General features: G+C 46.9%; 1 long non-coding RNA gene and 1 pseudogene across 1 annotated transcript; both read left to right on the plus strand.

Annotated features, from left to right (window-relative positions):
- Positions 1–23265, plus strand: LOC138283017 (uncharacterized). Its single transcript, XR_011201034.1, has 3 exons — positions 1–411; positions 6627–6805; positions 23123–23265. It is a non-coding gene; the product is annotated as an uncharacterized lncRNA (long non-coding RNA).
- Positions 3089–3253, plus strand: LOC138283139 (U2 spliceosomal RNA; annotated as a pseudogene).
- Positions 23266–23674: the final 409 nt, after the last annotated feature.

The following is a 23674-nucleotide window of genomic DNA, read 5'->3' on the forward strand; positions in this document are numbered from 1 at the left end:
GGCTTAAGTGATAAACATAGAAATGGGACACAGCTAGATATTGCGCCTTATCCTGCTTAAAGATGGCCGTCGCACAGGCCTTCAGGCATGAGACTCTACCATTGGAATCTTCTCCGGCGCCATCTTGGAACGGGACAAGCCACCCTGACAGAGAAGAAGGCTGAGCCCTGCATATAAACCCAGCGCGGCCTCTGTACCTCTGCTGCTTGCTCAGAGCTCCCCTTCCACATCCAGCAGCAGCAGCACCGCCTCCCTCGGGCCCCAATGTCCCCTGCACTTAAGGGGCTGTTGCTGGCGCCTGTTGCACCCCTCCCTGCACATGGACAGTGGCGGGCGCACTTTTATGGGGACAGGAGCAGATGCACCAGAGAGACCCGAAGAACCCAGCAGGGAGCAATACATAATTTCAATGTAAACATTTGGGGTTCAAATACATTGTATTTTAAATGTCGATATTGTCGTCTGAATGGCATATTTAATATGAGGATGCATTTTGTTAATGAACTTTGTTTTGGTAACTTTTTATTAGGTTTTTAACCAGCAAAGTGCATAAAAAAGTATGGGAACTCTGATACAAAATGGGACGAAGTCAGTGAGCGTGGGGGTGAGATCATAGGCGTGGCAAAAAAGAGTGATATTCTGTAATTCATTTGTTGGTCTTCACCTTCAGGTAACTGCAAATAAAATAGCACATACTTTAAATTAAACATTAATGCATGGTAAACTAACCAGTGATAGATGCACTGTTTTATGTTGAAAAAGCCTCAAAGGTTTAACAGATTAACCAAAATGTGCACATTTACATTTCTTTCAGGCACCCTGGCAAAGAGGCTTCTTTCTTGTACAGCTATATGTCCCTCCCTGGGCTTCATAGCACAGGAGACTCTCCCCATCCTCTTCAGCCGAGGCATCGGAAATGCCGAATTAACCGTCCCAATACGGTGGTCTTTTAACATAAAGTAGAACTGCTTTTGTCACATAAAAAATACATGGGCAGGTCGTGCCCATCTAAACCCACCCACTTCGACCTCTGGTTTTATGTGCCAATCTGAAGCTGTTGGGGCGGGAGTGTCCTCTGCTTGTTAAACAGGTATACACCCCAACCCAAAGTACCCAAGTGCAGTGCTTTCCAGTGCTGGGGCACCAGCACTTATCTTTGAGGGCCAGCACTTATTGTTCTGCCTCAGGCATTAACTGCGAGCAATATACACACATGGGAAAGATGGAAGAAAAGAAAAATGTAAAAGCGTCACAAAGGGAGAAAGCAGAAAGCTGTAAGAGTGAGCTGAAGGGGCAGGGAGTGGCTGTAAATGGGTTAAAGAGGCCGGAGATGGCTTCAGGATTACACTGTCTCAGTGTCCTGTGCTCGCACATTTAAATGCAGCAGCCGAGGAGTTCAGAAGAGGGAGAGCTGTGGGCACCAGCACATTTTTATTTACAAATTAAGCGCTGCCCGAGTGTAGATGAAACCGGTAGTCTGGCTTTTATTTTGTTCTTGGCATCACCCTAACCTAGCCTGTGTGAGGAAGCCTAGGTTTGTCCCAGACAATGCGAGATCCCTGACCTCTGCTGTGACCTGGAGGGATGCGCTAAGCATGACCTCACAGTTCGCACTGTACACTGTATTTAAAATCTATAATGAGACCAGACCTTTTTCCTGTCTCAATGTAAGAAGTTTTCAGATTGCTTATGAGTGGATGCTCCATTTGCCACCTCAAAGCCTTAAAGTGAGTGGTCACGATAGGCGGTGACCCTCATGCCGCCAACCCACCACCGCCTCTTCTGCCCACCAACAACTTCAAATAAGGGAACTTCCACTCCCAGGCAGAGTCACTGAGCTGGTTACACACAAAACATCTGCAGTGTTTCCATTGACCAATGAGTTTTCATAAAGTTAACATAAAATAATGCATTTACTATCAATTTCTTTAACTTGTGTGATTTATCATCTTTAATTTTGGTGTGTGGTTATTTTGTATGTATTAATCTTAAAACGAACAAAATAGTTCTAGAATACTGTATCCATGTTTCTGTTTGTTGTGAGACTTAGGGCCTCATTTGGATTCTGGCAGAAGGGAATACCCTGTGGACTGAATTACGATTCCATTATATCCCATGGAGATCGTAATATGGCGGATGAGATATCCATCACGTTTGTGACTGAGTTTTCCCTCAGCCGACATCTAAATCAGGCCCTGAGGTTGCACTGGCTGCTGGAGCAGTCAGAACTAAGGTCCATTTATGCCTTATAACCTCTGCAGTTTCAAACTGTACCAGATATTTAAGCCTGGCGGCAGAGCAGGGCAGCTGAGCAGTATATTTCAAGTGATGCTGCAAGCTTGGCTTTTACAGCTGCAAGTAACTGGAAATTGCCACACACCATTCGATTCATTCTCAGTGTGGAACACAAAATATTTCCCACCACGCCCCTGGCATTTCTGTGCCAGCCTAAAAATATGAATTAAGAAAATCATGCCTTTGAATAGTGTAAACTAACAGGACTTGCAGCCTAGCAGGGTTAAGCACATGCTGCAGAGATCAGATGAACACTGCATGGTCTGCAGAATGACAAAGTGCATGACTCACCTGACTGCTGCCAGTCAACAAGCGCCTTGGAGTGTGTCTTCCAGTCTGAGCACTTTGTCAGCTTGCTTTATTTTGAGCCGGAACATGTCTTGGGCCTGAAGTTCTTGGGCTGAGCTGGGCAGAAGAGCGGGGTTGGGCAAGGGTGCTGCAGGCTGTGTCTGAGCTGGTAGCAGTTCTCATCTCCTCACTCAGGAGTGTCTCACTCTGGCTGGTTAGAGGCAATGGAGCTTTTCATATTGTGTGCGCTTCGCCTAGAGCCTCTCGCTTCAGCAAGAGACAAGAGGAAATACCCCTCCCCTACCCATACCCCCACCAGACCCACACTTGCCGTATTCAATATAGTGAATGAAACAGCAAATTATCTGGACCATAAAATTCAGGTTCAATTGCGCAGGCCAGGAGAGACTGTAGAGAGTAATTACAGGGCTGTCCCTGGCACCAGTAAACAATATCCTGCAGCACTGCCCGCTCTGACCACCTGCCAACACCAGTCGGTGGTGTACTCACTTCTCTGCCTTTTGGCTAAGATCAAGTTTAGCATGGGTTCTTATCAGTTTGAAACTACTGTTTCAGTAAATATGTTTTTTTTTCTGGATCTATAAGTTTGACTCAGAAGCAGCTGAAATTTGTATAGTGTATGAACTTTTTTTTTTGCAAATTACCCAGACAAGGTCCACTCCTTATTAAAGAACGTGAGGAACCAGCCTGCTGCTGTTACCAGTCTGCTCACTAGGGGCACAAGATAGAAAACCTGAGGACTGCCTAGTCAGACATTAGGGCACAAGAAAATGTTGCACTCCCTTTTTCTTCTCTTTCCTGGTATTTGGGTGGGGTAATGGTGGAGGATTAAAGCCCTCCTAACACCCTTCACAGCCCATCAGCACTCAGACCTCTGGAGGGGGGTGGGGTCCATGCTTAGGTGGCAACACTTATATCCCTCACCTTAGCTCTTGGGAGCTCTTGGGACTGACTGCATAGTGCTTATTGCACTGGGAACAATAGCTGTCTGCTGGGAGACCATCCAAGTACCAAGACGGTAAACCTCTAGATAACACCGGTATCTAAGGGGTAACCCTAGTGAAAACCAGTAAACCAGGCAAAAATACTATATGCAATAGAGGAACATATGGACACAGGTGCCCTAGTGAACATCAAGTAAGGCACCCCCCGAATGGACACCAAGATACCCAGCCCCAGGGGGAAGGGCAGCTAAGTGAAAATTAAGAGAAACCCTCCAAAACAGAGCACGAGCACTGAGTAGGCTGGTGACAAGAAGGCACCAGAGGCAAAGGAGGAGGCCAGCACTGCCAAACCTGGGGGCAAGAGGAAGGGCAAAGAAGGGACCAACCAGTGGGTACTCCCTTACCCATAGGTCTGCCCAATTAATGAGATGGGAGGTAAAGAAGACGAATAAGCCCAGTTAGACAGAGACATGTTCTGAAATAAGGTAATTGCATAATACAATACAAAATTATTAATAAAGCGCGCAGCTGCTTCCGGAGAAGCATCCAGACGCTAGCAACAAGTAGTCGGCAAGACATGATTATAGGTTGGAGTTAAAAAGAAACGCCTTCAAGTTTTTCCTAAAAGTAGCTTCGGAATGGGCCAAACGAAGACCTAGTGGGAGAGAATTTCAAAGCTTAGACGTGAGATATATAAAGGACCTCCCACTTCCCAGAGCTTTGCAAGACAGAGGACTGTAAAGTAGCATTAAACTATCAGAGCTCAAGGATCTAGTGTGAGAATAGGCCTTGAGTCTCTTCCTTAGGTAGAGGGGACCTTTGTATTCAAAAGCTCTCTAGGCTAAGATAAGGGCCTTAAATTGAATCTGTTTAATAACGGGAAGACAATGAAGTTGTTGTAGATACAATGACACTGACAGGCGCGCAGGAATTTTCAAGATTGAACGCTCTGCAGCATTTTGAATAATCTGAAGGTGCTGGTTTAGCTACCCCGGCAGGCCCCCAAAAAAGGGCTGTTTGCATAGTTTTATTTCAAGGTCACCAAAGAATGAACTATGATTTACGAGTTTCCTCTGGTACCAGATCAATCATCCACCTTAAGAATTTGAGTACTACAAAGCAACTAGCAGCTATAGCTTTGATATAGATTTGACTCAAATTTTATACCCATTTTTCTTACAGGCACAGAAGAAAAATGAGGAGTCCCAAACTCCTAAGGCTGCATGAATAAGGGCAATATTTAATTCCAAAAACAGAATCTCAGTTTTATCATAGTTAAGTTTAAGACAATAACTATTCATCCATTCAACAACAGATTTAAGACATAATTAAAAAGAACTGAAAGCTTCCATGTCATTCTCCTGAAAAGACAGAAGGAGTTGGGTATCATCCACATATACGAGATCACCCGCAGACCCCAAGATTCAACAAAACACAAAGGGCTCCAGATAGACATTAAAGAGGGTAGGACACCGAGGAGAGCCCAGCGGAAATCTGCATTCAAGGGGTTTGGAAGAAGAAGTAAAAGGAGGCAGAAAAACAGACTGCATACTATCTCCCAATTATTTTTTAAACTAGGCCAAGGACTGACCTTGGATTCCTATTTTTGGCTTTTGACACAGTATCTCATGCTTTTCTTTTGGGCAGGCCCAGAAGAGAATCATGAGATACTGTGTCAAAAGCCAAAACATAGGTCAAGTAAACCCACCATCGCCGAGGAATTCTGATCAAGATTGTCCCTAATGCATTCTGTAACCTCAAGCATTCCATTCTAAATCCTAACCTGAAGCCAGATTATTAGATTCTAGAAAATGGGAAAGTTGTCTGGTAACTAACTTCTCTAGCATTTTTGCCCCTTCAAGCAGAAGTGGAATGGGTTTGTAGTTACTCAGGCAGGAAAAAGGTAACTTTCTAAAGTACCTTTTTTATTCCAAATTCTACTTTTACCATTACATTGGATTGGAAACAACTACTAAAACGATTTCTAGAATTATATTATATTTCTAGCTGCTTGCACACCAAAATTAGCATTAATAAATGTAATAATGTAACCCAGTGTTTTCCTATGGAACAGCCAATCTTGCCACAATGAAAATAGTTTTTGGGGCTTTTCAATGTAATGACATGTAGCATTACAGGTTTCCATATCCTACATTTAACTACTATGGACTCTGACTTATAGGTAATAAGTCAAACATAGGGGTGACTTACTAATATTTAAAAGGAAGGTTTAGTCCTTTTAAAAGCAGGTATTTTGACAGGTTGGCGGACTTTTTAGTTGACAACTAAAGGCATCTTTGGTCCCTCCTTCACACTACGGGATTCCATCTCCCAGTGCTCTTTGCTCCAGGACGTGCGCTTGCAGCATATCTCTGAAAGGGTCGTGGCCAACCTCGCCAGCGCTCATAGCGCTCTTTGCAGTCCCACAGTGCGAGACGCACCCAGGCCAAGGGTGGGGCCATCCTGCGCCGGTCAACGACCAACAGAGGCCAGGCCTCTCCCTCTTGGTTTTGAGCCACGGCATTGCCTACTTGTGTGGATGTTCTTATGGAACTCATGGGTAACAAAGACCACAGCAATCACCATGGTGGGTGACTCCACTGCCACCACTGACTCTTGTCTGGTTTGTGCAAAAGAGACAGAATTGCCTGAAAGACATCTTTCTATGGATGAGGCTAGGGTCGACTCACCAGCACTTGCGTCTCACGACGCTCAGCATCAGAGCATTGTTTTGAGTGCCCTGGGGCAGTTCCCCTCGCCGCCTGCTACTATTGAAGAATTGTGCATGGTATTGAGTGATAACCCTAGTTCCACCTTCAGTGAACCACCAGACAAAAACAAAAAAGGAGGTGCTCTATTGACTAAGGGGGTTAAGGTGCGTAGAGACAAGGTGGGACGGCTTGTTCTGACTCGGATCGGGGTATGGTAGATGAAATCTGTACTGGGGTGGAAACTATGATGCGATTACATCTAAACCATTATTGGATCGCCTTGATGGCTTAGAGTCAAAATGTCTAAATTTTTTACTCATCATAATGAAACCTCACGTTTTGCCATAAAATTGTATTTCCTCTGCAGCTAGTGTAAACATTTCCTGTGTTAAGAAGAGAGGAAGCAATCAGCTGCCGCCCACCACTCCCCTTGACTCCACTGGGGGGAGCTGGCTGCCCCAGCGGTCTCGAATAGCAGGAACATATCACCAGTTCAACTGCAAACTTACAAAGCCTCTACTTCCATTACTAAACATCCCCCCCAAGGTGAGCATAGGTGTCCCCTGGTTGAGGGAGGTGGTAGGGGGGCTACAGGAGAACTATAATGGCAAACGCCTGTGTAAAACAACTCAATCACAAAGGTCTAGAAGTGGGGGAAGGATTGCTCGGGTTCTAACTCTACCGCCAGCATCTTGCCTTTATGTGGTGGTGCTGTCAAACATACCCAGGTTTACTCAGACCGAGTCAACTGTCCAGCTGATATCAAAAGTTTCTCACTGGGCAAAGAAGTCCCTGGGTTCTGCCTATCTGCTTTTACTCCACACTGTGATGGCAAGAAGGGCTGACTGGGTGGGCACCTCGCAGAAATCTTTACCTGGAGACTGTATAGTCGTCAACTGTGGAAATCCAGCCATCGCTCAAAATATCCTTAGATGAATTGAACACCTACCCCTGGGTCTTGCCCAGACAGTGGTTCTCCCCTTAGGTTACTTTTAGAAACCTTGTGACCCAGGTGACGTACAGTTTAATTTGATATTAGAATCCTGGGCTGGCCATTTTGCGGTAAACCAATTAGAGTGTGCCCCAGGGATAATGTCCAGCAATAATGTTTCCCCCTTGGAGGGACTGGAGGGCTGTGATTGACTGGTTGACCTGGTGCACTTCTTTTGCTTGCTGTGTGAGTTTTCAACCAACTGGGATATGCTAGTTATGAATTATTACAATAATTGCTTTCAAAAGTCAGCTTCACTGGTTGCGGCACTTGAGGGAGTGATTATTGATATCAGAAATGACCACCAAAAGCCTATGGAGCTGCTTTGGGTAGGTGATTTTAATGCCCACTTCTGACCAATGATCACTATGGGGGTCATTCCGACCCTGGCGGTAAAAACCGCCAGGGCCGCGAATTACGAAAGCACCGCCAACAGGCTGGCGGTGCTTCCTGGCCCATTCTGACCGCGGTCAGAAAACCGGGTCCGGCGGTTTCCTGCCGGATTTCCCCCGGCTGGGTGAATCCGCCAGGGCAGCGCTGCAAGCAGCGCTGCCCTGGGGATTCTGACCCCCTTCCCGCCAGCCTGTTTCTGGCGGTTTTCACCGCCAGGAACAGGCTGGCGGGAACGGGTGTCCTGGGGCCCCTGCACTGCCCATGCCACTGGCATGGGCAGTGCGGGGGCCCCCTAACAGGGCCCCAGCATGCTTTTCACTGTCTGCTTAGCAGACAGTGAAAAGCGCGACGGGTGCAACTGCACCCGTCGCACACCTGCAACACCGCCGGCTCCATTCGGAGCCGGCTTCAGTGTTGCAGGCCGCCTTCCCGCTGGGCCGGCGGGAAGGTCGGAATGGCCCCAGCGGTCTTTCGACCGCGGAGCGGCCATATGGCGGTTCCCGCCTGGCGGGCGGCGACCGTGGCCCGCCAGAGTAGGAATGAGGGCCTATATCTGTATGTAGCTTAAAAGATAATAATGGGGAACCTTTAACTATTTTTTTTACATAACGCCCATGGTAGCGCCCTCAATTCACTCTTGGCAAAGTTTAACCTCCTGATGCTGAATGAGGTCAACGAGTCTAGGGGGTTGTTGGAGGGGGGGGTAACTTTTATGGGCACACACTGCACTTCTACAATAGATTATGTGCTATATACAGAGCTTCTAGGCACTAGGGCAGCTGATTTCAGGGTTACATTTACTACTTTCAGTGACCACGCCCAGGTGTGTTAGAAAATAATGATGGAGGGTGGAGTTTTGGCACGCCCAAAGGTGGGATTTAGGCCTATTTTAGCCAGAAGTAATGGGTTCATGGTTAAATGGGAGAAGGTGGATAAGTCTAACCTGTTGTATACGGTGCTTTAAAATATAAAGGTTGACATTTCCACGTGTTTGGATGAGGGAGCTGATACTTCTCAAACTATGGCTGCCCATTCAGCTTTTACAGAGTTTGTAAAACAAATCTTGACCCGGGACGTGGGCACAGCTAAACTCTGTTCCTTGGGCTGGTTTGATTCAGCTAGCACTAAAACCCTCTCTAATCTACATGCAGTCCTACGTAGTGAACCCAGAGATGGGGCCCGTATTAGGGAGGCACAGGCGATTTATAAAAAAGCCTGTGGGTTAAGGATTAAGGAGATTAGGGAGAGTGCGTGGAAGGCTCTTCGAATTGCTAGCCCTAATGAATGGGCAACCTTCTGAGGGTGATTAATGGAACTTATTTTAGGGAAGGTGTAGACTCTGCTACAGATACACACATTCAGGCCTCCTCTTCGGTGAAACACTTTTCCACTATATATTCCACTTCATCAGGAATTATAGATGATGTGAACGCTTTTGTGTTGTAAGTCGACCCTGCATCCTTTCCGAACTAGAGAAGGTTCCGAGAGCCCTTAGAGAAAGTGACACAAGGTAAGGCTCCTGGCTCCGATGGGGTTCCGGTGGACCTCTACATCGATTGCCCGGATCTTTGGGGACCTCTGATCACAAATGTTTTCAACGCAGATGCGAGGGTGGGTCCTCCTGCCACTTGGAAAAAATCAGTGACTGTCCTCATTTATAAAAGGGGAGAGAGGTCTGAGCCGAAGAATTATTGGCCAATTTCCCTACTGGACACAGCAAAAGTAGTGGGTAGAAAACTGTTGCATAGATTGGAGCAGTGGGTCAGTGAAAACCAAGTCTTAGTAGATGCCAGTACGAGATGGGTACTATAGACCAATGTTTGAATTTGAGTTTGTTAATTGGCAAGTACGCTGTCACAAAAAGAGGAACCTTGTTGTTAGCGTTCATGGACTTAACGGCAGGGTTTGACTCATCTCATGCCAAAGTTTGGGCAGTTATGACCAATATGGGTACAGAGGATGGTATTATCAACTTTATGAGACAGCTTTATTCCAAGGCCACCGCCTGTGTAAGGTTTGGAAAGAATGGGGAATGCACCATGAAGAGTAGGGCGGGGTGGGTTCTAGCCCCCTTCTTTTTTTCTCTCTACACTAATAGAGTTGAGGATGCTCTCACATTAAGTTCCAAAGATACCCCATTCGAGGGAACTCGCCCTCGACCTATTCTCCTCTATGCGGATGATGCAGTCCTAATGGCCGGAACTGGGAGGGCATTGCAGGGGCTGATTGTTAATTATACTAATTTTATGCAGGAACTCGGCCTTCACGTTAACAATAGCGAAACCTTCACTATTTCTTGTGGGAAGAGGCCCTAGAGGAAACCAGCACATAGCGTGAATAGTTTGAGAGTGAAGGATACCACTTCTTTCCCTTACCTGGAAGTGCTATTCGACAGCAAATATTGATGGAAAGCTATGGTCTTAAACAGATGGGCCTTGCTAGAGAAAACGATTATGGGGTACAGGGATTCTGCAAAAAGCTAGGCTCCAAGCCGGTTAGAGAGCTGCTAAACATTTATGCGGTTAAAGCAGTGGCAGTTGCCACATATGGGGCGGACATTTGGGGCACGGTTGACATACAAGACATCCAACTAGCAGAAAACAGCTTTCTTAAGGAGCTTCTTGTGGTTCTACGCAGCTGCCCTAACTCCATGGTCCATGATGAGCTGGGTGTTCCTCATAGCAGACAAAATCAAACTAGCCCTCTTATTGCTCTGGCGCACTATTAGGGTGAGGGAGTCCACTCTGTTAAACCAACATTATCGAGGATCGCCTGAAATTGCGCACAGTTGATAACAACCCTTGGCTCGCATATGTGAAAGCAAAGTTGGGGAAATAGGGCTTGCAGATTTATTCACTTCCCCGGTTTCCTGCAAGGCCCGCTCTAGGGCAAAGCTGGGAGATGCGTTTGTTGCATATACTAGGGCGATGAGCGTGAGGGCTGACAGTTCTAAGGCCATGGTGTCTTTCTATAAACTGGTTTCCTTCCAAGAGGGTCTGCAACCATACCTCCTCCTCATTCAAAATCAGCAACATTGCTTTGTTTAACCACATCTCGGTTTAATGACCCCACCCTCATGGTTGGTCACTCGCTGTCAGGTTTAGGTCCCTGCCCTTGTGATGGAGTGTCACTTTAGACCAACTTGCACATCTCGTTCTTTTGCACTTCCTATGAAACGCCAAGGAGAAATCTGATTTTCCCTATTTTTTCTGGAGGAACTGCATCCACCCCCCTTGTCTCCCACTCTGTGGCACTGAATATATGGCAGATCATGAAAATAACAAAGAGTGGAGCAGCTGGTGGGTGGCTGGGAGGTTTTGTTTACTTGTTTGAAGTGCATGGCTGTGGGTTGGAATGTTTTTTTAATGCATTTTCAATTTGCTTAAATCTGCATGACATTAGCTGTATTTATGAACTGTTCTTTGGCTTATGATTTGTATTATTGCTACCCAATGTTTCTTTTATTAGGGATGTGTATCTTGTATGTTTATTAATTCTTTTATGCGGCTCAAATGCTGCGAATAAAGATGTTTCTGATTCGGACTGGATGAATTTGTAGCTTAAGCTGCAACAGTCAGGCTGCCATGATAGGCCTGCAGTCGAGTTTGTACTTTCAATAAAGTGGGTGATACAAGAGGTGCTGCAGCCCGCTAGTGGCATTTAATTTACCGGCCCTGGGTACACTTTGTACTATATACTAGGGACTTATGGGTAAGTGAAATATGCCAATCAGGTTTATACCAATTTTACCATGTTGAAAGGAGGAGCTCAAGCACTTTACCTCTGGTTGGAAGGGGTAAAGTGCACAGAGTTCTCCAGCCAGCAAAAATAGAGTCCAACAAAAGGCAAAAAAAATCCAGGGTGACTCTGCTGAAAGGGCAAGTGTCGAACAGCAGAGAATAGGTGCAGGGTAAAAGCAGGATTCAGGCTTGTGGGCAGAGATCAAAGGGTAAATGGGGATGAAAGTGAGGTGCGGGCTTGTGCACAGGGTGCAGAGGCTGAACGCAGGGTATAGGTAGGCTGAAAGGAAGCAGAAGGGAAATGCAGAGGGTAAAGGCTCGGTACGCAAGCATGGGAACAGGGACCAGAGACTAGCTGCAGGGTGAAAGCAGGATTCAGATAGCAGGAAGCAGAAGAAAGGTACAGGGAGGTGAAAGCAGCGCAGGTATCCTGTAATAAATACAGTTTAATATACAATAAATGTTTGTTTTTCCCTCAAGGTGAATATACAAAGGGAGTCATTTTGACCCTGGCGGTACGGGACCGCCAGGGCTAAAACGACGGACGTACCGCCAACAGGCTGGCGGTGCTTCCAGGCGTATTACGACGACGGCGGAAGCGCCGCAGTCGCATTGGCGGGGCCGGCGGTATTCCGCCACTTTTGCCCTGACGGTGCCCAGGGGATTACGAGTCCCCGACCGCCAGCCTTTTTCTGGCGGTTTGCACCGCCAGGAAAAGGCTGGCGGAACGGGGAGTCGTGGGACCCCCTGACAGGGTTCCATGCAGCTTTTCACTGTCTGCTATGCAGACAGTGAAAAGCGCGACGGGTGCAACTGCACCCGTCGCATGGCCGCAACACCGCCGGCTCCATTTGGAGCCGGCTCCTATGTTGCGTCTTTGATCCGCGCTGGGCCGCCGGCCCAGCAGGGATCTCCAAATGGCCGCGGCCGCATGGCGGTCAGATCTTGGCGGGCAGCAGATGCCACCCTCCAACGTCGTAATGACCCCCAAAGTGTTTTAAATCAAAGGTAGGTGTGTTCGAATGGGCCTGAGGAGAGATTAGGAGAAGAATAATTAGTGGGAACTTGAGTAAAAGTCCTGTTGATAAAAGAATTGGAACTCCTGATGGAAGTTCACCACACACAATTACAAGTGTGTTTGCACCCAAAATTATCAGATCTGTGAACACAAGACCTGATACAGTTAGTGCTAAACATCACAGCAGAGGTACAATTATTTATAGTTCCAGAGGGACTGCCATGTATTGTGTTGCTGAAACCTTGACCCGTGACATAGCCTCCGGCGTTGCCTCCTGTTCCACTGTTTGTTTCACCAAGCACGAGAGACCCACAGCTGGGTCAGCAACAGATGCCAAATCGATGGCTACACCAGAAGAAGTGGTGGAGGACGTTGCTGGTTGGCCAGCACGCAGGTCAGCAGCAGCACAGCATTGTGGACGGAGAAGGCGGGAGTCAGATACGCAGACATTCGGGCCACTTTAAAACTTTTTATGGAACTACCAAAATGTTCTGTGATTGATTTGTGCGATGACCCCCTTCAGGGTGCCCACGCCATGGACATGATCCGGAGACGCATACTTGCATGTTGTGGCCTCGATCTGGGTCCTGACTTGCTTGGTGACTTTGGATACCATCAAACCCCTGGGCTTCCACACTGCAGAAGCAGAGGCCCGGTGCAGTAGAATGCAGCCGTGCCGCTGAGGATACGTAGTATCAGGGAGCATCAACTAAAGGTAAGATGAAGGCCCTTCCTAAAGGGGCCCGAAGCAAGACCTTAACTGGGCAGGGGAGACCATGTCAAGTAAAAAAGCATTATAGAGCCTGATGGTAGTGAGAGAGGTAAGGCCACTTGCAGCCATGTTCTATCCATACAATCATCTTTTCCACTCTGAAGCAGGACAAATAGTAAACATTTTAAGGAGCTCAAACATGGAGAATAAGAAGATGGTACCAGGAGCCTTGAATGTAAACCAAATTTTGAGGAGAGGCAAAAGCTTTGTAAGCAGACAACCCAAGAATCAGACACTCCAGACCAGTTTTTTATAGTCAGATTAATCTCCTGGTTATTTGCCAGATAGTGATGGTGTTTCAGCTACAGACTCAGGGCATGATTTAAAACTTGGTGGACGAGTTACTCCGTCACAACGGTGACGGATATCCTGCCTGCCGAAATATAAATCCCACTGGATATAATGGGATTTATATTTCGGCAGACGAGAAATCAGTCACCGTTGTGACAGAGAAACTTGTCTGTCAAGTTCTAAATCAGGCCCTCACACTATGAGTGTGTTCCTGAGTAAACACTTAAAAGATAAGATAAAGCTCACAACTTTATAGTTTCATTTAAATCTCAAGAGGCAGGAGGAACCCACTTAATTGGGAATAAATAACATTATTAATAATCACCAATGATGTTGATAACATGCTGGAACCATGGTGGTTCAGTAATGTAGTGAGGTTTGGGTAGTGAGTGGATTTTGTGGGGGGCAGTTTGCTTTTGATCTGTCCATTGGGATGTGATAAGGTGGAGCCTTTACAGCACTGACCGCTGCTTACAGGTGATTTTCCTGAGGGACGGGGTTGTGACGCTGGAGGAAGAGGGGTGATGGGGTGGCAAGGTGTTGGGGGAGGGTGTCTGGAGAAAGAGGGGAGCCAAAAAGGAAAATAAAAGTGAAACAATGATAAAAATATGACATGGAGCACCAAAAGAAAAATCTTTTATGCCCCCAGACACAGTACTAAGATTAATGGCTGACCTGTGAATTTTAATAAGGAACATTAAAGTGCTAAATCAGAGACAATGCTACTCACAGAACAATAACACTTTTTGTAAGTGAATATAATTTGTATCCAGGACACACGCATGAGTTATAAACAAAAAGGGCTATTAGAACAGATAGGCTCTCAAATATTAGTATGCACCATTTATCATGTTTCCCTTCATAGGGTTGCTTTATTGGCCCATTTAGGTATGTGGCAAGTCATGCAGAAGGCTGCAGACACTAATTGAAGGTGGGTGAACACTCAATTTCAGCAGAGTGTAACAAAGTTCACACTGTTCAATCTATGGTTATAATATAGATGACCCTGGTGTTCTCACCTTCTTACAAACAAACTAGCAGGTTGCCATAATCCTTTATTTGCATGGATGTAGATTGCTCATGAGACAAAAGAAGACCAGAAATGCTGTTTTTTGACTCATGAGCCAAGATAGAGCATCAATTTTAAAGTTAGTAGAGATACCCTCTTTTAGACTGCAAGGATACATGCTTCTCATCCACTCCTAATAAGTATTCTCATACTGACACATTCTTAGTGGAAAGTACAATAATCCCAATCATTGGCCTTTGTGGTTAATAATTTTAAGAAGCCATGCTCCACATGGTCATTTACTCAGTGTGAGGAAAGATGTGTATTATATGGTGTGTTTGTGCCACCTTACAGTGTAATACACTCGCAATTTCGTCTTGTGTCCAGTCAGCCATGTTTTTAAAACCTTAGCTGAACCCTGGGTAGCTGTTGCCTCGAGCAGTCAGGCTTAAACAAAGGAACAAGTACAAAACATTTAGAAGTACCAAAACAACGAAATAGGAAAGTCACAGAAAAGAAATAGGACACCAATTTACAAAAATATATCCCATTTTTTTATTTTCAGACACAAAAATGAACAAAATGCGCCGGAGGGTTCCGGAGATATAAATAATTAAGCAAATACTAACTCACAGGTTTTCAGGTGAAATGCAAATAAGCACTGGCGAATGCCGCAGTTAGCAGAAACATCAGAAACTTTGAAAAATGTTTGCAAAGTTGTGTTCGGGTACTCCTGCCCACATTTGGCAACCAACTCCGGTAGGGAGCAAGTCAAAGGAGCCAGTGAGGAATTGTAGAACAGCAGCCTTTTCATCAAAGCAGTCTCCAGTCCATTTCAAGGCTCTATGGATGAACCGCCATAGACATCAAAGAAGTGGTCCTGATGTAAGACATACAGGATGCTGAAGATGCTGTGTGGTAGACGAGTGGAAGCGAGGTGTCCTGGAGCTACTCCTAAGTCATGGTCTTTGTGGATCAACTTTGGCCACAGGGGTCGATGTCCCTTGAAGTCCTGCCAGAGTCCAGCAAAAGTCCAGCTGCCACTGGACTACTGGTCTCTGGCCACAACGAAACCAGTGATTCCCTTTGGTCATCCCTTTGGACTAGTGTCCTTCTTGGATTACCAATCTGCAGTCCAAAGACTTTTCCTTCGCAGACTGACTGAACCACCTCTAGATGAGGGTAGGGCCTGTGATCTCTCATTTTTGGTTAAGTGGAATTTTATAGAGTGTATTATTCCCAGTATTTGAATAATCAGTTCCCAATGGTACAATTTGGATAGTACAAATGATTCCTCAGATAAATGAAGTTGAAAAAGCTGACATTTTATTTCTTATTTAAGGTTGAAAACTTGAAAATACCAATTACAATAGCTACTGATATGCTCCCAATATGATGATGAACTTGGAGATTCTTACTGAGGTTTGATTCATTTGTTTAATTATGTGCCTCTTTTAAGTCAAGCTGTTTGTAGCTCCATTCTCTGCAGTCTATGATGCACATGCTTTCAGCCTTGAAAAAGCCTCAGGTTTGCATGCCAAACAGGGGACGAAACGTGTCGGCTTTATTATATTTCATTAATTTGCAGTGACTATATAATGGAACATTAAGCCTTACCATATGATGTATTGGGAACTGTTTCACTTTATGAAGCAATAATACAAGACAGATTAAAAAGTAAAAAAGAAAAAAGGAAATAAAATGTCAGCTTTTCAACTTCATTTCTCCGAGGAATCATTTGTATTATCCACATTTGTACCATTGTGAACTGGTTGTATAAATATTGGGAATAATACACTCTATAAAATATCACTCCTCTACACTGCCTTTCTCTGTCACCAAAGTTCTCAATTATATTCCATCTAAATGCTGTCACCATTCAGGCCTGGAAAGGTTGGAATAAAAGCCAAAACTCAAACACAAACTGGTTTTTGCAATACCTATGTTGCCAGATAAGCAATAAACGCGCTTGTACACACACATGGCTCGTCGGTTTTGTTATTCTGAGATTTCTCGGATCTACGGAACAACGTCATTGTTGGTATTTTCAAAGGGTCGCTCCCTTGCCGAAAACTTTCTGTATATATATATATATATATATATATCTATATATATATATATATTTATAAAACTACTGGCGATTGCCCGGAGGTTTTTATAGTTAGGACCATTTCACATTGAAAAAGCATTTTTTACTTTGCCAAAGAATCTTGCTGTGCATGAGAAGTTTCGAGGTGATCCGTCAAGCGGGGGCTGAGAAAAAGGGAGGGTAAAAAAAAAAGTGCATTTCCCATGTTAATTCCCATAGCAGCTTTGAACACAGCTACAGCCCGTAGCACTGGACTGAATTACACCAAATTTGGCAGAAAGGTAGCTTTCGGTACACCGATGACACTTTAAAAAACATTTGGTAGAAATCCATTCAGCAGTTTTTGAAATATTAAAAGAAAAACAAATACAGAAATCTAGAGGCACGGAGGCTTCGTGAATCCTCCCGATCGTGTGCAGAGATCTGATTGGGACTCGATATCAGCCGAGTCCCAGAAAAAAAGATGAAAAAAAAGAAAAGTGGACAGGGTAGGGACACCCTGGCCCCCTAGCTCTGGTGCTAAGGTCCCAGAGGGATGCCCCAGGGCAAAAAAGCACTTTGTTTAAAAAAAACAACAAAAAAAACAACAACAAAAAAGCGCAGTCTCCCGCACTTGTTTTAGTAAAGCTACCAGTTGGGCCAAGTCCCGGGGGCATATTGAAAATAAAGGAGTGGGGGCTCGGGGCTCTCCTCATGAGCTTATTTATACCCTGGGGACTGGCACCCTTCCCAGGCTTGAATGAAATAGTGTTGGCGTGCGTCCCCTTCCCCCGTGGACCACCATCTCCCTAGGGCAAAATTGTTAATTAGATTGGGAGGGGGGAGGAGGCCTGTGCAAACCCACCACCCTGGTCCCCGGAGCCGTGATCCCCCCCTAGAGTTTGTGAGTCTCCATTTAAATAGCTAAGAGTATGCCAATGTGCAAATCACCTGGAACTGAGCCCGCTTGGCCCCACTCCATCGGCCTTAGTAGTATGCATGTATTTCCCCCTTTTGCCAGGAGGATGCACAGATTGCCAAAGGGTTCCCCCCAGTGCATTTCCAGCCGATTTTGATGGCGCGTTCTTGATGCCGAGGAATCTGAGAGCATCTCCACAAAAAAAAGCACTTACTTCATATAGATAAGAGGAAGAAACCTGGTTTGGTGGAGATGTACGTCTTTGTAGTCTCCGTGGGCTCTCTATAGGAGGATTCATCTTATCACAGAATTCTAGAGAAACAGGCAACAGGAACAAACATGTTGCCAAAATGCACACAAGGTCACTCGTGACATTTCCTTGGCTCCATTTCACAGCTGTAGTGTAGAATATATACTGGACAGTTACTCAAGGAGGTAGAAAGAACTCCACTTTGGTAGATATTTCATGCAAAGCTGTGGATTCTTGTTGGATAAAATGGCAGGTGAGGTTCCTTTGTGACAGTCACTCACACAGCTACTGACACACCCACACAGACACTCACAGACATGCTCAGGCACTCATGCATCCACTCACAGATCCACTCAGAGATTTATGCCCCCACTCACAGGCACACTCAAAGCCTCACACACCCACTAAACCCACTTAGACACTCATGCACCCACTCACAGACCCGCTCAGATATTCAGGCACCCACTCACAGATCCACTCAGACTCTCACACATACACTCACAGACCCACAAAGACACTCACACACCCACTCAGAATCTCACACCCATTGTCACACCCAGACATCCTCTTACACCTACTCTCGCACCCAGACACTCTCACACCCACTCTCAATCAATCCATCAATCAATCAAGCATTTGTAAAGCGCGCTACTCACCCGCTAGGGTCTCAAGGTACTGACAGGGGGGATGAGGGGGTGGGTCAGGAATTGCTACTGCTCGAACAGCCAGGTCTTGAGGCATTTCCTGAAGGTCAGGAGGTCCTCGGTCAGTCATAAGTGGACGGGGAGGGAGTTCCAGGTCTTGGCGGTGAGGTGGAAGAAGGATCTGCTGCCGGCTGTGGTTCGGTGGATGCAAGGGACGGTGGCGAGGGCGAGGTTGGCGGAGCGAAGTTGGCGGTTAGGAGTGTGGAAGGTGAGTCACTTGTTGAGGTAAGCAGGCCCAGCATTCTGGAGACCTTTGTGGGTGTGGATGAGGAGTTTGAAGGTGATCCTCTTGTTGACGGGGAGCCAGTGTAGGTCTTTGAGGTGGGTTGAGATGTTGTTGCGGCGTGGGATGTTGAGGACGAGGTATGCAGAGGCGTTCTGTATACGCTGCAGTTTTTTCTGGATCTTGACTGTGGTTCCAGCGTAGAGTGTTGCCGTAGTCCAGTTTGCAGCTGACGAGGGTGTGGGTGACCATCCTTCTGGTTTCGGTGGGGATCCATCTGAAGATCTTGCGGAGCATGCGGAGGGTGTTGAAGCAGGAAGATGAGACGGCGTTGACTTGCTGGGTCATGGTGAGCAATGAGTCTAAGATGAAGCCAAGGTTGCGTGCGTGGTTGGTGGGCGTCGGTGCAGTTCCTAGGATGGCCGGCCACCAGGAGTCGTCCCATGTGGAGCGGTTGGAGCAGAGGATGAGGATCTCTGTCTTCTCTGAGTTCAGCTTAAGGCGGCCCCTCTCCATCCAGTTGGCGATGGCATGTAGTCCGTGATGGAGGTTGGATTTGGCGGTGGCGGGGTCCTTGGTGAGTGAGAGGATCAGCTGAGTGTCGTCGGCGTAGGAGATGATGTTGAGGTTGTGGGATCGGACGATGTTGGAGAGCGGTGCCATGTAGATGTTAAAAAGGGTTGGGCTGAGAGAGGACCCTTGGGGAAGGGCGCAGATGGTCTTGGTGGCTTCAGAAAAGAAGGGAGGGAGGCGGACTCTCTGGGTTCTGCTGGAGAGGAAGGATGTGATCCACTACAGATCCTTGTGGCAGATCCCTGCGTCATGGAGGCAATTGTAGAGGGTGTGGTGACAGATGGTGTCGAAGGCAGCCGAGAGGTCCAGGAGGATGAGGGCAGCGGTTTTGCCTTTGTCGAGCATGGTCCTGATGTCGTCGGTAGCGAAGATGAGGGCGGTCTCGGTGCTGAGGTTCCTACGGAATCCGGATTGGGAGGTGTCCAGTGTGGTGTTGTCCTCCAGGAAGTGGGTCAGTTGGCCGTTGACGATCTTCTCAATAACTTTTGCCAGGAAGGGAAGGAGGGAGATGGGATGGTAGATCTTGAGATCTACGGGTCTGCTTTGGGTTTCTTTAGCAGGGCGTTAACTTCGGCGTGCTTCCAACTCACTGGGAAGGTGGCAGTCTCGAAGGAGCTGTTGACGATCATACAGAGTTGTGAGCCGATGATGGGGCTAGCTTTGTTGAAGACATGGTGGGGGCTGGGGTCGAGGGTGATCCGGAGTGGATGGTGCTCATGGTTTTGATGGTGTCCTTGTCGTCGTTGTGGGTCCAGGAGAGCAGAAGGTTAGTGGGGCTGGGTGCGTTGGGGTTAGAGGTGGCCTCAGTGGTTGTGGGGGAGTAGAGGAGTTGAAGCGGTCGTGGATGTCTGTGATCTTGCAGTGGAAAAAGGCGGTGAGAGAGTCGCAGAGGTCTTGCGAAGGAGGGGGGTCGATGGAGCAGGACCTGGGCTTGGGGAGTTCCTTGACAATGCTGAAGAGCTCTTTGCTGTTGTGCGCGTTGTTGTCAATGTGATCCTTGTAGAAGGATCTCTTGTTGGTCCGGATGAGCTGGTGGTGCTTGCGGATGGTTGTCTTGAGGGCGGTGTGGTTGCTCTCTGATTGTTCGTGGCGCCACTTCTTCTCGATTTTTCGGCACTCCCGCTTGGAGGCTTGAAGGTCAGCAGTGAACCAGATGGCCTTAGTGCTGGTATGGTTGTTGGAGGGTTTCCTGAGCGGAGCGAGGATGTTGGCGCAGTCATCTATCCATTGTCTGAGGTTGAGGGCGGCTGTATTGGGGTCGGTGGTGCTGGGTGGCGGGGCCCGGGCGAGGGTGGAGATCAGCTGGTCTTTGGTGATCTTGTTCCAGCTGCGGCGGGGGATCTGTTGTGGATGGTGGTGAGTGGCGGGTGTCTGGGCGGTGAAGTGGACGCATCAGTGGTCGGTCCAGTGGAGTTCAGTGGTATGGCAGAAGGTGATGTGGCTGCTGGCGGAGAAGACGGGGTCGAGCGTGTGGCACGCGGAGTGGGTGGGCATCGTGACAAGTTGTTTTCGACCGAGGTTGGCGAGGTTGTCGAACAGGGCAGTGGAGTTGCTGTCGTTGGCGTTCTCCATGTGAAAATGCGAGGGGGCGGGCCGCAGGGACGCAGCGGCTGGAAGGGATTGGCTCAGAAGAGCTGAAAAACATGTGGAAAGCAAGCACAAGGAGAAAAGGCTACCAAGAGAAAAAGAGGCAAAAAAATGAAGAAAGGCACAGAAAAAGGCACACAAGAAAGACAGATACTAGACAAACACACAATACTTACGACAAACCACTAGACACCAGGGATGAGGCACAGGCGGGTGTCAGCGGGTGGTGGAGGGCCTCGAACTCGCAGCAGCAGTGAGGGCGGTTTAGAGGGCACGTGTGCAGTCTGGTGGAGCTGCCCGGCGTGCTGAGCGAGCTCTGACCTTAAAAACAGGTCAGGGGTCACTCTGTGCACGGCGCAGCGGGTGCCATTAAGAAGGGGAGGTGGGAGGGAGGAGCAGCTGGGAGGCGGGAGCGATGGGCGCGTGGTGGCACAAGGGGGCAGGGCTGCAGGGACGCAGTGGCTGGAAGGGATTGGCTCAGAAGAGCTGAAAAACGGGTGGAAAGCGAGCACAAGGAGAAAAGGCTACCAAGAGAAAAAGAGGCTAAAAAATGAAGAAAGGCACACAAGAAAGACAGATACTAGACATACACATAATACTTACGACAAACCACTAGACACCAGGGATTAGGCGCAAGCAGGTGCCTGCAGGTGGTGGAGGGCCTCGAACTCGCAGCAGCAGCGAGGGTGGGGTAGAGGGCACGGGCGCAGTCTGGTAAAGCTGCGTGGCGTGTGGAGCGAGCTCTGACCTTAAAAACAGGTAGGGGGTCACTCTCACATACACATAGACCCTGTTACGCCCACTCTCACACCCAGAGACACGCCCTCACACCTAGAGAGACAGGCCCTATGGCCAACTCCTGCGGCGTATGGCTAAAAGCTGTGCGCAGCGTGGGGTTGGGTGGTTATAGGGCGTTGGCCGCAGGACCTGGCCACCGGCCAGGCCATGAGTCCAACCCCCACTGCAAACAGCCTTTGGTGGAGGTTAGACTAACTTACAGTAATGAAAATTACTTTACGTTAAAAAAAAATCATAGAAATTCACTGAAAAAAAAACCCAAAGGTAACAGGGCCATTATAGTTAGAAAATAGAATTAAAAAGAAACATAAAAATTCTCTTACCCCAGATAGTATATAGTACAGCACTCATGGCAACATTTATAACGTCAATCAAAATATTCAATGAAACAATCAAAGTGATATTACTGAAGAAAAATCTTTGGGTGGCGGGGGCTCGAGTTATAGTTACCTTAGGGCGCGAGGTATAGTTACTTGAAATAACTAACTATAACTGCTGAATTTCTAAGGTTTTGTGCAACTAATTCAGAACCTAACTATAACATCCCTGTAACCTTTGTTTTTTTCAGTGAATTTCTATGTTTTTTTTAGCATGCACAGACGTGAGTATAAGCAGCGCCACGCATGGCATTTAGATGTGTGCGGCGGGGTTTAGACACATAGCCTGGATGGCCTGGCGGCCAACCCTCCTGCATGCACCCAAACCTAAGCTGCACACAGTCTTTGGCCGTGTACAGCATGAGTTTGGATACAGTGGGTGTTTTTTTTTTTTCAATTTTTCTCTGGATTTGCGAATCCTCAAGTGGATTCGCGGATCCACGAATCGGATGAAAAAACATAAATAATTGGGCTATTTTTGCCCCTTACGGACACCTCTATGTGTCCTATAGTGTCAGGATACTTGTATCCTGACCCTTTTTGTGTTTTCTCTCTCTTCTTTTCCCAGCCCGAGCCGATACCACAAACAAAATGGCAGCCGCAATTTTTCTGTCAGGTTGCGGCCAGCCAATCAAATTCTTCTTCTGGTGCGAGGTGAATCCGCGTCCCTATATATCTATATTTTTTGGCCTTAAATTACTCCAAAACTCCTGAATGGATTTACACCAAAGCACAAAAGCATGATCTGCACAACAGAATCTACCATTGTTCCAAATTTGGTGTAATCCCGTTCAGTGGTTCGGGCTGCAGGCGTGTCTAAAGGTCCTATGGAAAAATGAATGGGAAAAACGTGTTTTGGGACCTCCTCTTTCTATCGACCCTCGGTTGACAGATCACCCAGAAAATTTCAAGACAGAAGCTGAACTTAGCAAAGTATAAGTTTTGAAAATGTCATGAAGATTCATCAAACAGCGCTAAAGTTATAAGCAAAACAAAAAACACTATTTTTTGACTTATGCATTTTGCAATGATGATTTAACTTCTGTCTGAATTTAAGCATTGTATAATCAGAGTGACATGGTATGTCCATTAGAATGACAGAGCTGGTAACTTTTCTTCGACTCACGTTTTGTCTACCTCTTTCCTCTAGGTTCACCCACTGTGCCAACCACAAACAGTCTCTCGGTCGAACAAACACGAAGAACAACCATGTGTAAAATAACAATAATAAAAAAACCTAAGCCCCGCTCTCAACTTCTGAAGGGTTGAAAGTTTGGGCTATACAGCAGTGACTCAGCCTCTCTTTTTGTACGCTCTCCCATACTTTTATGTCCTGGGAAAAATATTTAGCAGAGTTTGGACATTCTTATAACTTCAGAAAGTTCAGACTCATGAGTACCCTGACAATCCCTATCACAGCTTTCCTTCTCTTGATTTTGAGATAGACTTCAGGGTGTGAACGCGGATTACTAAAATGACCCAAGTGCAGCGTCATCCACCATACATAATTTCCCCTTGTCACACTTCCCTCCTGCTACTGCAGGGTAGGTCACTCGTCTGGGAAGCCACAGCCCTTCAGGACTGTGACGCGCACTGGCTTGACCGTTCGGCGACATCCACCAATCTTCGTACAAAGTATCTTAACCCATGTCCATCTCATCTCGGGAATCTTCTTCTTGCACCGCCACTGTTCCATCCATGC

This window comes from Pleurodeles waltl, chromosome 2_2 (genome assembly GCF_031143425.1).
Source record: "Pleurodeles waltl isolate 20211129_DDA chromosome 2_2, aPleWal1.hap1.20221129, whole genome shotgun sequence".
Taxonomy (NCBI): Eukaryota; Metazoa; Chordata; class Amphibia; order Caudata; family Salamandridae; genus Pleurodeles; species Pleurodeles waltl.